Source organism: Pinus tabuliformis, chromosome J, assembly GCF_031772625.1.
Source record: "Pinus tabuliformis cultivar Carrire ecotype Pingquan chromosome J, CPIR1, whole genome shotgun sequence".
NCBI classification, from domain to species: Eukaryota; Viridiplantae; Streptophyta; class Pinopsida; order Pinales; family Pinaceae; genus Pinus; species Pinus tabuliformis.
Genome location: NC_142295.1, coordinates 837,285,397 through 837,308,589, shown reverse-complemented (window position 1 = coordinate 837,308,589; position 23,193 = coordinate 837,285,397). Strand labels below are relative to the sequence as shown.

Here is a 23,193-nt window from a genome sequence, read left to right as displayed (position 1 = left end):
TGCACAAAGGTGCTGAGTACACCTCGTCCTCTTCTCCTTCCTCCAACCACAGTGGTAAGTCATGCTCTAATGAGGGTTGGGCAGGAGGGTATAGGACTAGCTGCTTGGACAGAGGACCATTTTTGATGGTCATGTTTCCTGCACGACAGCTTATGTAAGCATCTGCAGTGGCTAACCAAGGCCTTCCCAAAATAAGAGGATATCCAATGAGCTTTGCGTTTGGTTGCAGCACCAAGGAATCTGCAGGGTATTTCCAAGAGTCAACAGAGACCAAGACATCCTCCACAATCCCTTCGGGAGTCACGGTGGAGCGATTTGCTAGTTGTAGGACTGTCGAGGTCTCCCTCAAGGAACCCTGAAGGTTGAGTTTGCGCATGGTATCCCTGGTCATCACATTAATGGCAGCCCCCAGATCAATCAAGGTGTGAGGTATGATGGTGCCATTGATGTGGACATCTACTACAGGACTCCCAGGATCTAGGTACTTTGGGCAGATGACTTGTCCCAACATAAGGTCAGACAGTTGTCCTATGACATTGATGGTTGAAGCATCCCTCTTTCGTCTGCCTGGGTGTCTGAAACACTTTTCCTTAACCAGTTTGTTGTATATTGGCACATCCTTGATGACTTGGAGAAGTGGTATTTTCACACACAACTGCTTGAGCTCTCCCAGAAGCTCATCCTCCTCTGGGTTGGGTTGTGTGGTGGCTGTTAGTCTCTCAGGAAAGGGTGGAATAACCTTTGGTTCACTTTCCTGCTTGTCTTCCTCGTCCTCTGGGGGAGGAGGTTGGCGATCCGGAAGAGTCTTTCTAGATCGCAGATTGATCTCCTGGATCTCCACGGCATAGGTAGGGCATGATGTTTCCCCAGTGTATACCTGCTGGGCCTGTCTGTTGTTGGGGTTCGGGTTTGGTTGAGCAGGCATTTGAGGTTGCCTTGGAGGAGCAGGAGGTAATGGTTGAGGTTGAACTGGTGGTGGAGGCAAAATGGCGGGAGGAGTGTTGTACTGGGGCCTCCACGCCGACTGAGGTGCATTCCACTGAGGCTGAGGCTGGGCATGTGAGTGATACGAATGAGTAGTGGGTTGAGTATGGTACTGAGGTGGATAAGACCATGGAGGAGGCACAGACCAGGAAGGATGAGCAGGGGGACCCCAGGAAGGCATAGGAGTAGATTGGTTGGGGCTGTAATAAGCTTGGGGTGCCCCTTGCATCCCCTGCTGGTAAGGTCTAGGTCCTTGTGGCCTCCTTTGGTTGAGGAAATAGAGAGGTTCGGTGGGGGCTTCTGTCCCTTGATACATGGCTTTAAGCCCAGGTAAGGTTGGACATTGGTTTGTGGGATGGTCCTCCTCACAAATGAAACATACTTCAACCGAATGTAATGGGCATTCGTTCTTAGGATGTCTCCTTGTACACCTAGGGCAGAAGATAGCCAAGGCCCTCTCAGCTTCTTCCTTCTTCTGCTGGATCCTGAATGTATCAAGTTGCATGGCAATGGTCTGTCTCACCTCACTTTTGAGATCCTCTAATTGATTTGCAAACTCATGTTTGGAGAAAGGAATACCAGCTGAGAGGAGGTTTCCTCTACCTCGTTTCCGGGCTGCCCTAGAGTGGTTTCTAAACACAGTCTTTATGTCCTCATAAGGCAGTTGGTAAATATCTCCTCCAGCTAACATGTGAAGGGTATCTAAGAGGTCTTCAGGGACTCCTCGGAGCAGGACCAACTTGAGGGATTTAGGGTCAAGTGTGCACCTGGCCCATTTATAGCTAAGTTGGAACCTTTCCTCGTAATCCTCTAAGGACTCATCATTTCCCATGGTCATCCGAAAGATTTCTCCCTTGGTTTCCTTGGACCTACAGTAGTCCCGGTACTTGGTATTGAAAGCTTGCTGCATCTGAGCCCAAATGGTGATACTGTTCCCAGGTAAGCCCATGAACCAGCGTAATGTTGCATCCTTAAGGGTTGAGGGGAAGAGTTTCAGCTTCTGCTCATCTTCAGTATAGTCATAGGTTCGACAAAGGACAACAAACTCAAACAGGAAGGTATCAGGATCTTCAGTAGTCAGTCCATGGAAGTGAGGTAAAGCGGAGGGGCTAATGTTCTTCATTTTCATGTCTCCATTGGTCTCTCAGATGGGGAAGGCACCTTCTATTCTCTCATCTTCTCCTCTATTGTCAACCATAGCTTTAGATGGAATGGTCTCTAATTCTTCTTCTGCTATAGGATCTTCGTATATCTCAGGAGGTTCACCTATAGGTTCTTCTGGATCACTGTCACCGAAGAAGAGAGAAGGGTGACTCAGTGATGTAGTGGGGGTGTTGGGTAAGAATTTGCCTGTTTTATCTCGATTCCTACGAGGCATGAAATGGAAAGACTTTTGATTGCTTTTGTTTTTTTCTCTGGTACCTGCAAAAACTGAAACAGATTGGTCTACAACTAACTATCTTGCTGAAATGAAAGTGCAGAATTGAAATGAAAGCAGGAAAGAACTAATCTACTTTGCTCAAATGAAATTGCGGGAATGGAAATGCTAGTCTACGCTTGCAGAATTGAAATGCTAATCTATGCTTGCAAAAATGAAATTGCGGAATTGAAATGTTAATCTATGAAAGCAGGAAATGTCTATGCTACTTTTGCAGAATGGAAATGAAATAAACTACTTGGCAGAAGGCGAGAGTAGGAAAATAGAAGAAAAGCAACAATTACTAATACTCTGACGCTTCCCCGGCAATGGCGCCAAAAAGATGGTGGGCTCCAGTATTGTAGCAATAATGCTACAACTCCTGGAGCTTCCTTCTCTAATTTTATCAACCCGGTAGTTCGTAACAAACTTGGAAGCGACGGTGCTGTATGCACAAGTACTAGCTCTTGTCGCAACTGTCACTTGGCCAGCTGGCACAAGTCCGCTAGGGCTCAAGCCAACTTCTATGAGTTCTCAGAAGAAGCTTTTTAACCGATGAATGAAAGCTATCTCAAAGGGAATTAACCTACTGCAGGAAGAAATTGAAAGCCAACAAGAAATGAAAATCCTAGCAAACCCTAATTCTACCAGCTAGTCCTACTGATGCAGAGGTGGAAATGCAAAACACTGAAAGAGGTGCCATTACTTCTAGGAAGGTGAGATGCATGTGTCTAGTCTACTTTGATCTAAAGAAAGCATATTTTTGGTATTTTTGCTCAAGTTGTTGGAATTATTATGTGTGTGCTTCTAACTGGGTCTTGACTGTGCAGGGATAGATCAAGGAGGGGAATGCTTGGAAAAGGTTAGGAAGGCTCAGAGAAGGTCTAAGGGATCCCTAGCATCCTTTCAGAGAAGTTCATACAGTTCAGATGCTTGGAAACCGTGTTTACAAGCTTCTACAGGAAGTCTGCAGGGGTTCTACAGGATGTTCAGAATTCCTACAGGAAGTTTACTAATTTCTACAGGATGTTCTGCAATAGGATTTTTGGGTGATGGATGAGTGGAAGAGGCTATGTGGATGGACAGGGAGGTAGGAGGGGAGCTTGTGATGGCTTATGGATAGAGAGATGAGATGGAGAGGGAGTGTGCAAAGCTGGTTGGTCCAGAGGAGGTTAGAGGAAATGGAAGGTCGAAAAGGTAGAATCACGTGGGTGATAGAAGAGTTTAGGAGGTAGGTGGTCTAACTGAGGGATGAGTGGATGGCCTAGGCACGGCTTAGAAGGATAAGGGAGTGAGAGAGTAGGACTACGCAGTGTAAATGAAACAAATCACCCCTGTCTTGCACAAAACCGAGATTTCATCAACCTATTCTAACTGTTTTTATAAAACTACAGAACAACAACGTGACTTTGTAAGGAAACTCTTGCATGGTGCTGAAACAAAGATTCATTCCACAAGATCTGAATGCATGGATGCTACTACAACCGAGAACATTGCATCAAAGCTTGCATGAACGTATAAAACAATGTTTTTGGTGGGTGGCACGGGCTGCAATTCCAGTCTCTAGACAGAGGTGGAAGTGAGTGTGCAGTCAACCCTTTTTGGAGCTCTGATTAACTCTAATCTCCTTACTCTAATCTAAACTACTGAAAGCAACTTTATTCATAAAACTAACCTACTTAATCACATCAAGAAATTCAACTCAGCAAACTGTGTTTCCAAATGCATGTAAAGAGAAAGAAATACGATGCTGAAAGAAAAGTATCAATACAAAGAAAGGAGGCCTATTGCTCTCAGGTTGGGCCCAACCCCGAGAGCTATGGCTCCTCTAAGAACTCAGAACTGAACTCAAATCTGCCTGCTTTTCATTAAAAGATAATAGTCATAAGTCTCATAACATGCCAAAAATGGCTTACAAAGAGCAAAACAGAGCTATCAGCTCGTAGTCCAGAATAAACAACAAAGTTTCAAAAGTCCCCAACGAAGGCTACAGCCTCATCATTTATACATTACAAGGGCCAAGCTGGCCTCCTAAATTGGTGGGGTTTGGCTGTCCAAACTAAGAGTAATCTGCTGTTTCCCTTCAATCCGTTTGGCTGCCTTCTAGCTTGGTGGTGGTTGGAGCTTGGAGTTGGGGTGGAGATCACGAGGAAGGCCATTCAATGCTGTGGACAACCTTCCTACAAAACCTCAATCCCATCTTGGCTGTCTCCTAGCCCTCATCTGCGTGGTTTTGCTCCATTAAATGTCAAAAAACCTGAAATAAACATGTGTTAGCCACCTAGGAATAGTGACTGCCCTCCTTCGTACAAATAACATGAATATACTAAAAAATGATGCATAAGTGATGAAAAATGAAGGGTTGAGCAAGGGTAAGTAGGCCAAATGAGCCCAAAATGTTACCAAATTTGGGGCTCATCAGCGATCCGGAAGAGTCTTTCTAGATCGCAGATTGATCTCCTGGATCTCCACAGCATAGGTAGGGCATGATGTTTCCCCAGTATATACCTGCTGGGCCTGTTTGTTGTTAGGGTTCGGGTTCGGTTGAGCAGACATTTGGGGTTGCCTTGGAGGAGCAGGAGGTAATGGTTGTGGTTGAGCTGGTGGTGGAGGCAAAATGGCGGGAGGAGTATTGTACTGGGGCCTCCACCCCGATTGAGGTGCATTCCACTGAGGCTGTGGCTGGGCATGTGAGTGAAACGAAGGAGTAGTGGGCTGAGTATGGTACTGAGGCGGGTAAGACCATGGAGGAGGTATAGACCAGGAAGGATGAACAGGGGGTCCCCAGGAAGGCATAGGAGCAGATTGGTTGGGGCTGTAATAAGCTTGAGGTGTCCCTTGCATCCCCTGTTGGTAAGGTCTAGGTCCATGTGGCCTTCTTTGGTTGAGGAAATAGAGAGGTTCAGTGGGCGCTTCTGTCCCTTGATACATGGCTTTAAGCCCAGGTAAGGTCGGACATTGGTTTGTGGGGTGGTCCTCCTCACAAACAAAACATACCTCAATCGAATGTAATGGGCACTCGTTCTTAGGGTGTTTCCTTGTACACCTAGGGCAGAAGATAGACAAAGCCCTCTCAGCTTCCTCTTTCTTCTGCTGGATTCGAAATGTATCAAGTTGCATGGCGATGGTCTGTCTCACCTCACGCTTGAGGTCCTCTAATTGATTTGCAAACTCATGTTTGGAGAAAGGAATACTAGCTGAGAGGAGGTTTCCTCTACCTCTTTTTCGGGCTACCCTAGAGTGGTTTCTAAACACAGTCTTTATGTCCTCATAAGGTAGTTGGTAAATATCTCCTCCAGCTAGCATGTGAAGGGTATCTAAGAGGTCTTCAGGGACTCCTCGGAGCAGGACCAACTTAAGAGATTCAGGGTCAAGTGTGCACCTGGCCCGTTTATAGCTAAGTTGGAACCTTTCCTCGTAATCTTCTAAAGACTCATCATTCCCCATGGTCATCCGAAAGATTTCTCCCTTGGTTTCCTTGGACCTACAGTAGTCCCGGTATTTGGTATTGAAAGCTTGCTGCATCTGGGCCCAAGTGGTGATACTGTTCCCAAGTAAGCCCATGAACCAGCGTATTGTGGCATCCTTAAGGGTAGAGGGGAAGAGTTTCAGTTTTTGCTCATCCTCGGTATAGTCATAGGTTCGACAAAGGACGACAAACTCAAACAGGAAGGTATCAGGGTCTTCAGTAGTCAGTCCATGGAAGTGAGGTAAAGCGGAGGGGCTAATGTTCTTCATTTTCATGTCTCCATTGGTCTCTCGGATGGGGAAGGCACCTTCAATTCTCTCATCTTCTCCCCTATTGTCAGCCATAGCTTCAGATGGAGTGTTTTCTAACTCTTCTTCTGCTATAGGATCTTCGTATATCTCAGGAGGTTCGCCTATAGATTCTTCTGGATCACTGTCACCAAAGAAGAGAGAAGGGTGACTCAGTGATGTGGTGGGGGTGTTGGGTAAGAATTTGCCTGTTTTATCTCGATTTCTACGAGGCATGAAATGAAAAGACTTCTGATTGCTTTTGTTTTTTCTGGTACCTGCAAAACTAAAACAGATTGAACTGCAACTAACTATCTTGCTGAAATGGAAATGCGGAATTGAGATGAAAGCATGAAAGAACTAATCTATTTTGCTCAAATGAAATTGCAGGAATGAAATGCTAGGCTACGCTTGTGGAATTGAAATGCTAATCTACGCTTGCAGAAATGAAATTGCGGAATTGAAATGCTAATCTATGAAAGCAGGAAATGTCTATGCTACTTTTGCAGAAAGGAAATTGCAGAATGGAAATGAAATAAACTACTTAGCAGAAGGCGAGAGTAGGAAAATAGAAGAAAAGCAACAATCACTAATACTCTGACGCTTCCCGGAAATGGCACCAAAAAGATGGTGGGCTCCAGTATTGTAGCAATAATGCTACAACTCCTGGAGCTTCATTCTTTAATTTTATCAACCCGGTAGTTCGTAACAAACTTGGAAGCGACGGTGCTGTATGCACAAGTACTAGCTCTTGCCGCAGCTGTCACTTGGTCAGCTGGCACAAGTCCGCTAGGGGCTCAAGCCAACTTCTATGAGCTCTTAGAAGAAGCTTTTTAACTGATGGACGAAAGCTAACTCAAAGGAAGCTAATCTATTTGCAGAAAGGAACTGAAAGCCAACAAGAAACGCAAACCCTAGCAAACCCTAATTCTACCAGCTAGTCTTACTGATGCAGAGATGGGAATGCAAACTACTGAAAGAGATGCCATTACTTCTATGAAGGTAAAATGCATGTGTCTAGACTACCTCTATCTGAAGAAAACATTTTTTGTATTTTTGTTTCAATTATTAGAATTATCATGCATGTGCTTTTAACTAGTTTTTTTTACTGTGCAGAGGTGGATCAAGGAGGAGAAAGGCTTGAAAAAGGTTGGGAAAGTTCAGAGAGGGTCTAAGGGGTCCCTAACACCCTTCCAGAGAGTTTCACAAAGTTTGGCTACCAAGAGACCGCGTTTATGAGCTTCTACAGGAAGTCTGCAGGGGTTCTACAGGATGTTTCAGAATTTCTACAGGATGTTCAGTAATTCCTACAGGATGTTCTACAATCGGATTTTGGGTGATGGGTGAGTGGAAGAGGCTGCATGGGTGGATAGGGAGGTAGGAGAGGGGTTTGTAATGACTTAGTGACAGAGAGATGAGATGATGAGGGGGTGTGCTAAGCTAGTTTGTCTGAAGGAGGGTAGAGGGAATGGAAGGCCGAAAAGGGAGGATAACGTGGGCAGTAGAGTAGCTGAGAGACAAGGGGTCTAATTGGGAGATGAGCAGTTGGCCTGGGCAAGGCTTAGAAGGATGAGAGGGTGAGGGAGTAGCACTGCACAGTGTAAACTGAATCAAATCATCCACGTCCTGCACATAATCAAAACATTCATGACTGTTTAATAGAACCAATGAACAACAACGTTATTTCTAAGGAAAACCATGTATGGCACTGAAGCAAAGAAACATTCCAAGAGGTCTGAACGCATGGACAACTTCTACAAACGAAAATATTGCACCAAAGATTGCATGAGTACGTAAACCAATGTTTTTGGTGGGTAGCACTGTCTGCAATTCCAGCCCCTAGAAAGAGGTGAAAATGAGTGTGCAGGCAACCCTTTTCTGGAACTTTTATCAACTCCAATCTCTTCACTCTATTCTAAACAGCTGAAGCAACTCTATCTTCTAACAATGACCTACTTAACCACACCAAGAAATCTAACTCAACAAACTGCGTTTCAAATGCATGTAAAGAAAACCATAATGCTGAAAGAAAAGATAACAATACAAAAGAAGGAGGCCTTAGGCTCTCAGGTTGGGCCCAACCCCGAGAGCTATGGCTCCTTTAAAATCTCAGAACTGAGATCAAATCTGACTGCTTTCCATTAAAAAATAATAATCATAAGTCAAAGAGCATGCCAATAATGGCTACAAAAGAGCAAAACCAAGCTAGTAGCTCGTAGTGCAGAATGTGCAACAATGTTTCAAAAGTGCTTTTCGAAGGCTAAAGCCTTATCATTTATACATCACGAGGCCCCAAGCTGGCCTCCTAAATCAGTGGGACTTGGCTGACCAAACTAGGAGTGAACAACTGCTTCCTCAAAATCCGTTTGGCTGCCTTCTGGATCCGGTTGTGGTGGCTGTTGGAGCTCGGAGTTGGGGGTGAAGATCCCGAGGAAGGCCATTTAATGCTGGACAACCCTCCTACGAATCCTCAACCCCATCTTGGCTGTCTCCTGGTCCTTATCTGCTCGGTTTTGTTCCAATCATGTGTCAAAAAACTTGAAATGAGCACGTGTTAGCCACCTAGGAATAGTGACTGCCCTTATTCGTACAAATGACATAAACATACTAAAAAATGATGCATAAGTTATGAAAAATGAAGGATTGAGAAAAGGTAGTTAGGCCAAATGAGCCCAAAATGTTACCAAATTTGGGGCTCATCAGATGGCTTGAACAAAATTTCAATAGTAAATCTATCCCTAATCGATGACATTCTTGACGCTGCATTTTCTAATGCATTGGCAACTGCATTATGTGTACGTGGCACAATAATGATATTAAACACTTGGAAGTTTGAGATTAGTTGCCATACCTCTTCTTGGTAGTTTTTTAGATGTGGTGATAAACAGTGAATGGTGTCACGTACCTGCCGTACCACTATCTCTGAATCACCTACCACTTTAAGCATGACCACATTGAGGCTGATGGCTTTCTACAAGCCCAATACGAGTGCTTCATATTCTGCTACATTGTTCGTGCACTCAAACTCCAAGCGGCTTGACACCAGATGCTTCCTGTTGCAAGGGTCGATTAGAACACACCCAGCTCTTGAGCCATCCTGTGTCTTTGATCCGTCAAAGTACAAAGTCCACAACTCATTTATACATGAACTGCTTGATGTGCTAGTACTGCTACTACTGCTGTCATTGCTACTACTGCTACTATTGGTACAATGTGTTGTACAAGTTTCATTACCATTAGTTGGGCAAGGAAGGAGTCCCAATCGTGTGTCTGGTGGGGTTGGAGTCGGCCGTACAAGATAACACCCCAACATTGTTTCAATGAGGCAGTTGTCGAACATGATTTCTGCGAGAGCCAATGGTTCATTCTCGCCATTGATGGGAGTGAAATTATGCTTCATGTACCTCTTGGATTCTACCTAGATTTGTTTGCACTTGCCCTTGTACGGAAGCCATATGTGGGACCACCAGTTTGTAGAAAAGTATCCATCCAACTTGCTAGACCAGTCCCTACTGAGTAATACACCATATGCTTCCGGAATGTCCATGACCACTATATTGATGCATTAGTGGACTCGACGGTCATGGGATAGTCGGATGATCACGTCATGTAGTTCACCAATGGCTGGTACAAATGTTCTATCAAGTTGGATGATTCTTGCGGATGTTTCACTCCATTGTGCATTGATCCTCTTATCAATGGAGAGCGGCATGACATTGACTGCCGCGCTGGAATCAACCAAGCAGTTGTGAACATTGTAGTTGAAGACTTCAAAAGATAGCAGGAATGGAGGGCAACCTGAGTTTGCTTCTTCCATCTAGAGTGTATTGAGCATAGTTGAAAGTGGTCCAGGAGGTGTGCTTGCTCCCTTGCTAGTAGAGGTCGCGTTGTCCGTTGCTGTCTGTCCCAAAGTGAGCAAAAAGGATACTCGTTGACTCTGGATCTTAGCCAACTAGAACAAACTGATGTTTGCTCGAGTTTTCTTCATGTCATCAACAATGTTATAATCCAGAGGTGGTAGACTCACTGAGGTGTCCGGGGTGGAACGGGTGTTCATGTTGTCCGATGGAGTGTTCTGCAATTTGCTGCTCATGGATGTACTCTGACCCACTGCAGTCTTTCTGGACTTATTTTTTGTTTGTTGCTTCGAGGCAGCCGGTGGATCGGTCTTCCTTATCAGTAGTCTGACCTTTTGTTGCATCTCCTCAAGTGTGGGGGGAGCCCCTTTACTTCTAAGACTGTAATGGTCAGTTTGCTTCTAGGGCTGCTTCTCGGTGTTCGTCTTTGCCATTGTTTGCGAGCACTGATACATGTTCACCACATGCTTAGAGCTTGATGGCTCATCAGGTGCAACCTCTGCATTGTTATACGTGTCTTCCGATTTCTCCTACATATCGCTTCCTGCCTTGAGTGTATGACTATAAAAAGTATTTGTGACTCGCTTCCAGCCTGGGCAAGAGTTCTCAGGATGATGTTCTTCGTGGAAAGAACATAATTTCAGATTTGCACACCATTTGAGCTGGAACATAGGCTTCTGCGCAGTTTTTGGAACGAACTGGTCGCTGCTTGATGAGCCGGTTGATGAACTGCTTGCCTGTCTCTGTCTGGGCAGGTGACTGCTTGCAAATGTGTCTGATCTGTGTTGTTTGAGTCCAGACATTTCAGTGGACAAGCTCTTGACAAGACGAGTGAGGGTCTCAATGTCGGTTGCTTCCTTGTCTCTACCCTTGCTTGTCGTTGCTTGGGACTGCCTACTCGCATCCTTGGAGTCCTTCGTCGATTGATCATCCTTGATGATTCCAACTGCACACAGGTCTTTCTCAACACTGATAGCCTCTTCACAGTTTTCCAATAGTGTTGGTCTCGCAACTCACTTGACGAATTGCACAATGCTGGTTGGTAGTGCAGACGTGTAGTAATCAATGGTGATGGAGTCATGAGGCTTAGTGTCTGCTGGGAACCTATTCAGTATACGCGTGAACCTCTAATTGAAATCACTCACTTTCTCTTTTCCCTCCATCTTGAGGCTTCCCAATTCTTTGAGTAGCATGGCTAGGGTCTTGTCATCAGCAAACTTTTCAAGGAACATACGTTTGAAAGAACCCCAGTTCTGTATAGAGTTGGGTGGAAGGTTGTGATACCAAGCAATTGCCCGACCGTCCAAGGTACATGGAAACAATCTACATGCTACGTCATCATAACGTACCTCAAGGGTCTGCAGCTGCAGGTAGAAGTTGTCTAAGTGGTCTTCCACTTCCACTGCACTGTCAGGGTTAAACTTTATGTTCATTCTCTCTGCTCGCTTTGACATCTTGTGCAGAACAGCTGGGAGAGCCAATGGTCCTTGAGTCATCCTTTCAAGATTTGGGTTAGCCATCTCTTCATCCTCTTCATACTCTTCCTCTCCTTTGGAGCTTGATGTGTCTGACTCTAAGTCTGTTGGTCCGTCTCCACCTCCACCTCCTATACCCAAGTCTGATCTCGAGACCACAAGAGTTCCTTGTTCACTTTGCTGGAGGATGGGAGATTTATTTTCGTCTTTGATAGCTTCTCATAGACCTTCAAGTGTGGCAAGGGTTTCTTCTTCCACTGACGATACAACAACACTCGTAGGAGTGGCATTTGGCTTCCTCGTTGCATGTGGAATATGATATTTGTCTGGGATCAGCTCGACTGCTTTCGCGAACTGGCGAGTGATGGGGCGAACAGAGCGAAAGTGTTGATCTGAAGTCTCGTGTTCAACACTAGGAGGTGAGGAGTAACCAACCACTAAGTCGCATGTAGGTGAGAGAGAGCGCGAGTTACTGCCTTGACCAAATGTTTGTTGAATGAGTGTGAGGGGAATTTCAGCCATGTACAACTGGATGCCCTCTTTCTAGCACCAGAAATGTTGACGGTGCTGGAATCGCCAACATTCAAGGGATTGCCCTGGTATGAAGTCCCAACTAGACCTCACACTGTTTGGTGTGGGAGTCCCATTCGGTATGATGGCCCGGTTGCCATTGTCTTGAGGATTTGGCTCAACTCTTGCTTGTCAGCACAGGAGAGTGGTTCGCTTTGTCTTCGAGAAGTGAGGTTTGCTTGCCTGGTAAGTGTAAGTGTACCTGTGTCAATGGTTCTTTCACTGTGAGGGGAAAAAGGTGAAGGTGAGTTCCAGGTTGAAAGGGACCAGTCCCAACTCGACTAGGAACACACAATACAAAGGACATAAACAACTTCCGATGGAGCAGTCCACTTGGATGCGACAATCACAACATACAAGGTAAGATAACATGTACATCACCCACGGATAAGTCCGATATGAGTGCAATGGTTGTTACGACAAGGTTCATGTGAAAGGTCTATTTGATGTCTGACAGAGCAGTTGACACGGACGGGACAAAATTAACAACATATACAACACATTTCCATTAATAGATTATGCATTACAACAAATGAATTAGTTCATATGTAGAACACATGGTTAAAGCAACATGCATTACAAGTGTTAAAGATCAGTCTTACAACAAATACAATACATGTGTGAAAACGTGCTGGCCTGTTGACAGGCTTCTGAATTAAGTGAAAGTTCCAAGACACATCGTTACACCATACATCACTAACCCCATCAGTAGGGTGTGGGAGCCACTACTTACTCCTCAAAGAAAAGATTACAGACTCTCTTGGCTATGTGGGAGGAGCTGAGGTGAAAAGTCCATTCATGTACAAATGAGGGGGTATTTATAGCCAAGGTTGAAACTGATGCTTGTGGTTGTTCGACTACCCTCATGACCGTTTGACTTCCATGACTTTCCGACGTACATGACTCTATGTTCCACAAGTGGGTCTCTTGGAATTCCACGTTACATCACATTGATTGACAACAATCCCATAGTAGAGAGGTGGGCAACATGACTCATGACTTCACTTGACATGACTTAACATGACATTGCTGGTACGTTCGTGCTGCTACTAGAGTGCATGTCGAGCTAGAGTGCTGATGAGTGATGGATGTCTTCATGGTGTACCATAGCTTCACCTCCGCATGGCGAAGTGCGCAGAGTCTTTGATGGTCCTTGGTTCGCTTGATGAAGCTTTAGCATGTTGTTCCTTACTTTCATGCTGGAAGGCTTGACAGGCTCACTTATTCGTGAAGGTGCATGTTCGTCGCGTTTGTTCGCTTCGCATGCTTCGCTCGTTCGTCCGTTGGTGAACTTGTCCATCTGCATGTGCTCCCTTCGTTCATCCCGTTCGTCGCCTTGACATGTTTGTTGGTGTACTTGTACCTGCAGTCACTCATGACGAGACGACATCAAATCCAAAACCTCCTAGTCTACCATGACACATGATCATTCGAATGCAAGTGACTGGGAGAGGTAGCAGGGCTGTGATGTGGGATGATGGCTCCGGGAAACTACTGATGAAAACTATGCAAGAGTCACTAAGAGATGGAGACAAGCGATTTGAGTCGACAGTGATTGACTGCAAGGTCTAGCTCAGCTAGGAGGCAAAATTGTGCAAATTTTGGGAGGAACAGTCCGGGCTGCTGGAAGGCAAGGCAAGCATGCTCTGTGCATTTTCCGGAACGAACAATCAGCAGGGGCTAGACAACCAAATTTGCGCAATTTTCCAGAGGAACGGGCCGGGCTGCATGAGGGGTCAGTAGGTAGGGATTGCGCAATTTTTCTGGGGAACTGCCAGTTGGCTGCTGGAGTCATTGGCAACCAGATCTGTGCAATTCTCAGAGGGATTTTCCAATTGGCTATTGGGGTCACTGGCAGCCAAACTTGCGCAATTCCCAGAGGGAACTGCCAGTTGGCTGCTTAGTCACTGGTAGCAGAAACTGCGCAATTCTTGGATGGAACAAGCAGTCTGCTGCTGGGAGTTGCTGGCTAGGAAAATTGCATTAAGGCTGGGAGGCCGACTTGCTGATCATCTCTACACAATTTCAGAGCTGAGATGACTGATGGGCAGTGGGAGGCCTTCTCATGAGCACAATTTAATTTTTGAGATGAACAACGGGTCGACTGTCTGGGTGGCCAGCATGAGTGTTGATTGAATTGCTTGCGGGCAGCACAACTTGAAAGAACTAGCTTCGTGCTTTTGCGCTATTCTGGTTGACAGTCGATTGTGTCGAAAGAAGGGTGATGGTCTAGCTGTTTGTGAGGAGTATAGTCATCAGAACTTCAACAAAAATGACTAAGTGTGTGAACAGTCGAAAGATGCATAGGTGATCATACAGACACACACTCGCATGACTTGACGATGAAACGACCAAACCATCTGGACACACATGTTCAACATGATTGACCGATGGTGCAAGCAACAAGCGTGACACTCGTGATTGATCGTTCATGATCGTGACGACGCTTGCGCGATAGTGAATATGACTCCATGTGTGAATGCGACATATGCCTTCATGGCGAACACAATAAACACATACGAAGCAAAGACTTTGAGCATAACCAGAAAACGCTCGCAAGCATGACTTAGACATCAACATGTAGAGACTTGAGTGCAATAAACAAGCAAGGCAAATGTAAAGACTCACACGAGCTCACGGAGTGAACCCGAGTGTGTGCAGTCATCAAGTGAAACTCTCCAAGGGAGGCTCCGAAGTTGGTGCAGACCAAAATTTTGGAGGGTGGTTGTAGCCGCTACAACAATCACCCTGGGTTGGCTTAGATTTTCTTCTCATCAATAACTTTCAATTAACTATTCCTTTGATCAATTCTAGTACCTGGGTTGAGAGTTATTCCCTTTGGAATTTTAACCTGTTAATCCATGATTTTCACTCTTCATATTTTCTGTAGCTTTCTTTGAAATTTTTGCGGGATTTTTGACTTTGACCCAAAATTCTAGGTTTACCACTGTAATCTACTCGGAATTACCTTTCTTTTGACTGCTCATTGGGCGAAAAAATATGCCCTTACAAAGTTTCGCTTATCTTTCTCCAGACTTTTAGTCGTTTTGAGCTCATCTTCCCTTTTAAAAGTTTGGTGTTCTTGCAACCTCAAAGTCATTGAATAGGCCCATCCATGTCACTCATGAAATCGTAGGTCATATGATTAACATGGCCTTTTGCCTCATTGTCCACCTCAGTGCCTATCCATGTTATTTGATGCTTCCTCGCTGGTCATTTCAGCCATTACATGATAGCATACGTGTTCAGGTCAACAGGCGCTTTCATGGACCATACACTACATATGCTCTTGGGCTCTACATACACTTTCAATCGCATTTAATTAAAACTATAAAATATTACATATTTATATATTAACCTCTCAGGCCTTTTGCATACTATCGTATCAACTATTGACACACACACACACACACACATATAGCGCACACACATATAAATTTATTATTAAACAATACTCTTCATATATTATTAAACAACTCGCGTTTACAAATATGCCTGATGTGGCTACTTTCAGGTCCACCCCTAGCTACTCTTTCATGCCCCGTGGGAACTAGTGATTCGCCCTATGAGGCCCCCCACATATTTCACACGCCCCACATATTCATGGCATATTATATATGTAACATACTAGCAATTTCACCTAAAGGTGAAAAGGAACGCAAAATCCGTGCTTGCAGTGTGCAAATCCATGGACTTGGGTGACTGACAACGATATAACCATAAAAAAGCAATGGTCATCCACGTGTCAATAATTGAAATTGCTAGTAATAAAATTTGATACAAGCTAGTAATAAACATTGATACAGGTTGACATTTATAGTCAATATCCCTCAATTCTCACTGCATCACCGGTCACATGAAACACAATTATTCAAGCCCCCAAACTCCGGATCCAACTCACGAGATAAGGTTGATTCCCTCTGTAATTGATCTCCAAACCATGGTTCGTTTGAGACCCCAAAACCCATCCTCAATAACCTTGGTTCATCACTATTCCTTGTTTAAGTGTCGCAAGCAAAACAAAAGATGACATGCAAACTGATCAAAATGAACCGGACAACTGCAAGCTTAAAAATATCTTGATAATCATGGAAAGAAGTGTTTATTTATTGAAATGAATGCCATAACCCGACGCCAGGTATTTTCGCAAGATATACAATTTTCTAGAAATAACATGATAGCATGACACATTACACTCCTGAATTTATGACACCAATCAATGTAAAGAGCTCTATTCAATATTTATCTTCAGGTTATTGAGAGTCTAGCCTCTGTGTAGTTTTAACAATATCCCAAAATGCGTTGAAACTGGTAGTCCAAATTGTGTTTCAAACTTGAGTTGTAGACACATTTGCTCCAGTTTTGGGAGGGAGAGAAGTTAGAGGTCCTCTTGTATTTAGTTGGTCAGAATGTCTCGCTCGAATCTCCACTGCAGCTAAGCACCTGACCCAAAAAGGCCTCACGATCCAAATTTCCTCTAACTAAACAACATTCTTGCACTCCCTCCAAAACAAGCAATAATTTGATTGCCCGTTAGCGTTGAATGCCCGCCATACCGCCTCGTCTCTTGTTAACCTCGGGTGTATGCAGGGTTTCATGCATGGTCATGGTGTTGGTCAGTTTAGAAGTAAATAAAATACTATTCACTCCCTTTGTACAAGAGCGAGCACTCGATGAGCAAAGAAAACTTGCGAATGAGAGAATTGCATTAGCGTCAACTGCCAAGAAGCTTAATCGAGATGTGGCAAAGTTGGAAGCATCACGAAAAAAATTATGAAATCACTTCATGAGGATGATGAAACACCTCAATATAAGGCGACAAAAAGCAAGACAACCCCACTACTGGGTACACAAATCTGCCGGTCAGTTCATCATTAAGAGGAGAAGAGGCCAGTAATGATGGACTAGCAAATCAAGCTGGAAATGGAACCATATAAACAAGCAATTCAGCTGAGAAAGAAGAGATTCATGGAGAGACTAATGCTTGAAGGCAAGGTGGGTAGAGGTTTTCATTGACACCCTATCTCACACCACAACGTACTCCAACACGAACACCAAAGATGATATTTGCAACTGGTTCATCTAAAAGATCGGTTATGTCTGTAGTAGGTTCACCAAAAAGATCATCTACTGCAGCGTCTGCAAGAGGACATTCTGTGTCAAGATCTCCCACAAGGCGTCCGCATGAAGGTGGAATTTCATCAACCAACTCATCAGACAACTGCACCAAATTCGCCTCCAACACTTCTTGTGCATACTTCACGAGTGGATGGAAAGGAGTTCTTCCGTCAAGTTAGGATCCGATTATCATATGTACAATTTAGTGCATTCCTTGCCAACATTAAAGAGCTAAATTCTCATTGGCAAGCAGAGGGCAATGATAATGAGATGTATCACTGAGCTAACTCCCAACGCTGAGCACTACCTGTCTCCACCATAAATTCAATAGTCAACGCGTGACGATGCGCGACGATGAATTCCAATGAATTCTGATAGTATTGTAATCATACAACCCAAGGGTATCTTGTGGTCCACCACCCACCAACCAGGTGTTAAATTTGGATAAGTGGGAGGAGGAGGAAATTTAAGCTCGGTGATGAGCGAACAATGTTTGCACATAGAGAGCCCGCACAGAGAAAGCCTTCAGCATAATTACATAACATAAGGTTTTGACGGCATAACATATTCGCAGGCCCCATCATTTGACGTGGTCTGCTATCGGGGTTTTGACCCTCTTAAAACCTTGCCCCTTCTGACATAGCTCGCCTCCGGAGCTTCATAGCTTGTCGCCAGCCGACTTGATCTTGTTTTTCCACCTCTCCCCACATTCTGTGATTCCGTGGCCCGTCTCCAAAGCATTGTTCCGATCTGCTTCCACAACGTCCATCGCAAGCTCAATATGGTGTCAGGAGATATCAAAACCAAAAATACGTCTCTACTGGAGCTCTTCCCTTTTTTATAGCTACTATCTTCCCAATGTACAAATGGTAGAATTTTTAAAACTAATAGATGTTCAGTACACCAGCTAGTGCAAAATGGTATATATGTAACTATGATCTTTGATGAAATATATATAAAATAAAACGACCAGTAAAACAAAAGTATCCCTCTTACAGGCCCTCTTGCATATATTGGATGTTTCTTAGAATAATGCGTGCAAATCCAATTGGCCATTCATGACCCAAAAAAAAACTTGAAATAGCCAAAATTATAATATGCAAAAATAATAGCTAATTTTTTTTTAAGAAAAAAAAAAAACTCTTGTATTAATATTAAACAGATAGTACATATGTCATGTATCTTGATTACACCTTGCTTCTTCAGCATACATTACCTCCAAAAAGGTAGTGATCTGTGTCTTTTCTGCTAACCATATCTTCTAGTTCTATGTACATAAGTGCTTTAGTTCACTATCAATCCTACTTAGTCCTATACTATTTAATGATAAAAAAGAAAACACAAAATGTATTCATCTTCTTACAGTAAAAAAAAAATCCCATGTGTTCATCATTACTCAGTATTGTCTTATAACTCTTCGAGAAGTTGATGCTTCCGGCATTTGTCTTAACCCCATGATCAAATGCTGTAAAAAAAAATTTACCAGGTTCTTTCCCAATACCTCTTTTGGATAGTAAATCTGCAGTCCAGTTCTGTTTTTTGTAGATGTGATCAATGTTGATGTGTTGGTATGTGCTTACCATCATCTTGATGCGCTTCATCCAATTATTCAAAATCGGAGGGGTTGAATTTATTCTGTCTCTTAGTCCAGTCGATACTTCCTTTTGCATCCCCATGGACCTGTAGACTCTCCAATCCCAAACATTTCCCTGCTATCAACACTCCCCATAACACCACTATCTCTGCCTCACTGTTCGTGCCCTGTCCCCCTTCCCACCAAAAGTGATAGCTTTTTCTTGGCTCAGTGACTATGTAAACCCCACATCCACATTTCCTCCCACAACAAGCTCCATCGAAGAAACCCACTCGGAGTGTATGCCATATATTTTTCCAAATGATTCTTCTATGCTTGCTTGCAATATGAGTTGGTCCAAGCTCCAAGAAGTAGGCAACAATTTTTATTATGTCCTCCCTTACTATCGGGTTCCTGTTCTAAAAAATGAGTGCATTTCTGCTCCGCCAAATGATCCATATGAGATATAGAGGGAGAAAACGAAATTTATCATGAGATTTAATTCACTTCCATATGCAACTTCTTAATGTAGTGAAATGCTTCATTGGCATGATGCCTAAGGTGTCCAATACCCCTTCCCAAACAACCATCACATATGGGCAATGTATAAATAAATGTGCATTATCCTCACTACTTTTCTTACAAAGGAGGCATATCCCCGGCCCTATGTGTCCTATGTTAAGTAAATTATTCCATGTTAGTACTCTGTCCTTTATAGCCAACCAGCTGAAACACTTGATTTTGTTGGGGATATTCCCTTTCCAAATTTTTGAATCCAGGAGTTCCCCTGATGTCCCAATGCCTCCCTAGGGATGCCATTGTATATCTCTTTTACCAAAGGGTGCCCCTTTTTCATGCCCCCCCATGACAAATGATATTGCTGATCATTTAGAGAGATGCCCGCGTTTCTCAGGTTGGTGATATAATCTTCCCATTCACTGACATCCCCCTCCGATAGTTGAATGTCCCTAACACTTTTCCATGATTGGCGGTCTATGCACAATGCATCAAACTTATAAATCTGATTTAGGTAGATTAGCTCTCTGTTATGCAGGAGATTAAGAATTCCATATGATAGAGTGTGGTTCCCTCCCATACCTTTAATAGCATCCAGTCCAATCTTGATGATTGTCCCATCTCCAACCTCCCACCGAACTGATCCCATCATCCACTGGATGTTTTTCATCATACTCCTCCAAATGTATGATGAATTAGTCTTCCTCTTGGCCCCTCTCGAAATCCAAGCAGTGAAAGACTGTCCATACATGTACTTTTCAGTGATGATCTTTGACCATATGCATGATCCACCCTCCACATGTTCTTTATGATTAGGGAACTATTGAAGGTGGCTAGATCAATAATACCCCATCCCCCTTCCTCTATGGGTCTAGAAATTTGTGACCATTTAACAAGATGATACTTCCCCCGAGATAATTTCCCATTCCAAATGAATTGACCCATAATAGATTGGATCTTTTTAATGATCTTTCTTGGCAGTTGGAAAAGGTGCATCCAATATACCGCAAGGTTTTGTAGAACAACTTTTAACATTATCATCCTACCTCCCATAGACAACCATCAATTTTTCCATCCATCTAGCTTCTTTTGGAACCTTATTACTAACCATTCCCAGTCCATGATGTTATAATGGTTGGGCTTCAGGATGAAACCCAAATATGTGCACCCCTCGTCCAAATGTCTCACCCCCATAGCTAAGTGCAATCTAATATCCTCTATCTTAGGACCAATGTTCCCATTGTGGATGAGAAAATACTTCGAACCATTCATGCACAAACCCGAAGCTCTACCAAATGATGAGATGATGCTATGGAAAACAGTTCATTCCGCCAAGGTAGCAAGGCCTCCGAATTGGAGGTCGTCTATGAACATTAAGTGTGTAATGGTAATCCTTTTTGACAGTTTAATACTTGAGATTGACCCCACCGCTTTTGCATCCCTCACTTTTCTGCTGAGGCTGTCAATTACCATAAGGAACAACATAGGCGAGAGGGCACACCCCTGCCTCAATCCCCTGTAGGCTGAGAATAATTTGGATGGTATTCCATTTATAATTACTGCAAAATTTGTGGTCTTAATGCATGCCATAATCCACCCAATGATTGGAATGGAAAATCCCACTTTGTTCATAATCAATTTGAGGAATTCCCGGTCTACACAGTTCGTCAAATCAACCTTTAGCATACAAGACTTCACGTTCTTGGATTTGATGGTATGCATAACCTCCTACGAAATACCAATAACATCATGAATCTGCCTTCCCTCGATGAACTTGAACTTCTCCTCTGAGATGAATTTTGACAGTATCAGCTTCAACTACCTAGCGATCACTTTAGATATCAGTTTGTACATTGTATTGCATAGTGATATCGGCCAGAAATCTGCAAATGTTTGAGGGATTTTCCTCTTTGGAATAAGAGCGATAAAGGTGGCATTAACAACCCCAAGAATAAAGCCATTTATCCTTGACTCCTCAATCACTGCCAATAGGTCAGGTATCATCAAATCTGAAAAATGGATAAACACCTCCACACCCTAACTGTCCAGTCCTGGGCTTTTCTCCCTGGCCGATTCTTTCATAGTGTCTACTAGTTCCTCCTTCGAGACTGATCTGCACAGTAATTCATTATCCTCCCCCGAGAACCACTTCGGCATATGGGAGATAAATTCTGACTGTGCTTGGAATTCCAAATCCTGATCCTTATATTGATCCTGGAAATGACGCATAGCCTCCACCTCTAGTGAAGCTTGTGAGGAGATAATATTCCCATCCTCCTTCTGAATGCTTTTGATGAAATTAATGTTCTTCCTGTGATTAAACTATCTGTGGAAAAATTTCGAGTTCTTATCTCCCGCTTGTACCCAAATCGCCCTGCTCTTCATTTAGATGTCCTTCTCCTTCTTCAGTAGAACCTCACGTTTGATTCCCTCCATCTCAATGATCTTATTCTTGTATAATGTCGAGAAATACAGGGGGTCATTGGGGTCATTCATCATTCGAATCGAAACGTCAATGTCCTTTATAGCCTTATCTTCTTCTCTTTTTTCCCTGCAATCCATTCACGGGCTTCCCTTTTCAACCGAGAGAGCTTGTTTGTAATTACAGTCAAGCAGTCCTTTGGTCCCGTAAGCATTGGCCTTTGCCAAACCAAATGAACGATTTGTTCAAATTCCTTCATTTACAGCCACCTCGGATTAATTTTGAAAGCCTGGTAACTTCTGATATCAAAATCCCCTCTTATTACAAAACATTTTGTAACTATCCCTGTACTCCCCGTTCCTTGATCCTGGAGGATCTCTACAGTGAACCCTACATGCTTTCCCTTCATGAAGAATCTCCCATTGTGTCCCTCTTCATGAGAAGAACAATTCCCTCTTGCACCATTTCCCCAAAATCTTTTGTTTTTACCAATTTACAAGACCAACGCTAATGACCCTAGTCCTCCTCGCGCCGATGTGCAGGAATTAACATTGTCCCTAGTGTTGACCAGAGCGACTGAGCTTTGTTCCAGTCGCACTGATCCTCTTATGGAAATTTTTTTAAATAAATAGCCGAAGCTTCCAGCTCTAGAAGCTTCATAACGAAAGTCTGGTAAATGGTTTGGCCGGATGGGGTCGAGGATGTCAGTTTGGGCTCCTTTCCCCTATAAGGATGGAACTACCTCAAGAGATAAGACCTTCTCCCATGAGAAGAGGATCCATCTCCCATCCATTCATGCTATATAAACCTCCCTTTTTCCCAAGCACAAGCTAGTGTTAATGTTGGTGTGCTAGTGCTAATTAAGTTTGGAGTAAATAACAAGCTATTCATAGTTGTAGCTCTCTAGTTGTGTGAGGGAGAAGTGTGAATTTGGTTTAGTGTGAAGCCTAAAGGGAAGAGCCTTAAAACTATCATTGTTGAGGCCATCATGGAATGCTAGCAGAAGTGTGTGGGAACCTAGTTTTGTCGGAGGAGAATGGCAACGTCAAGACAATGGTTGTAATCTCTTCTTGATTCAATATATATGCAACTATCGATTGATTTCCTACATGATGTGTCATCTTACATGTTCATGGCTTAATGTTTCTTGACTTGTTAAGTAGGTTGAATTACAATTTGTCTATTATCACGGTTGTTGTTTGCTGTTATTTACTTGTTTCAGGTGTTTGAAGAAGGAAACGAGAGATAGCTGGAGCGAGCAAGCAAGGTCATCACCAAACAGGATAAGCGTACTGAGAGGTAGGCTCTCTTAATTGGTTCTAACCTAAGGAAATCTTCCATAGAATGTATCAGTTGTGGCTAGACCCATTATTGGGCTAGAGGAATTGTTTGTGTCCACACTCATAATTTTACTTCACCACACCTCTCTAGGCCAACATAATAGGTCTGTGATCCTATATGCTGTCTACGAGAATTGAAAATGCCATATTTGGAAGGAGGAGGAA

The 23,193-nt window shown here is 43.5% G+C and overlaps 1 pseudogene; it reads left to right on the top strand.

The window, feature by feature from the left end:
• The first annotated feature begins 16,665 nt into the window (after positions 1–16,665).
• Positions 16,666–17,459, top strand: LOC149229309 (uncharacterized protein At4g15545-like; annotated as a pseudogene).
• The last annotated feature ends 5,734 nt before the right edge of the window (positions 17,460–23,193 follow it).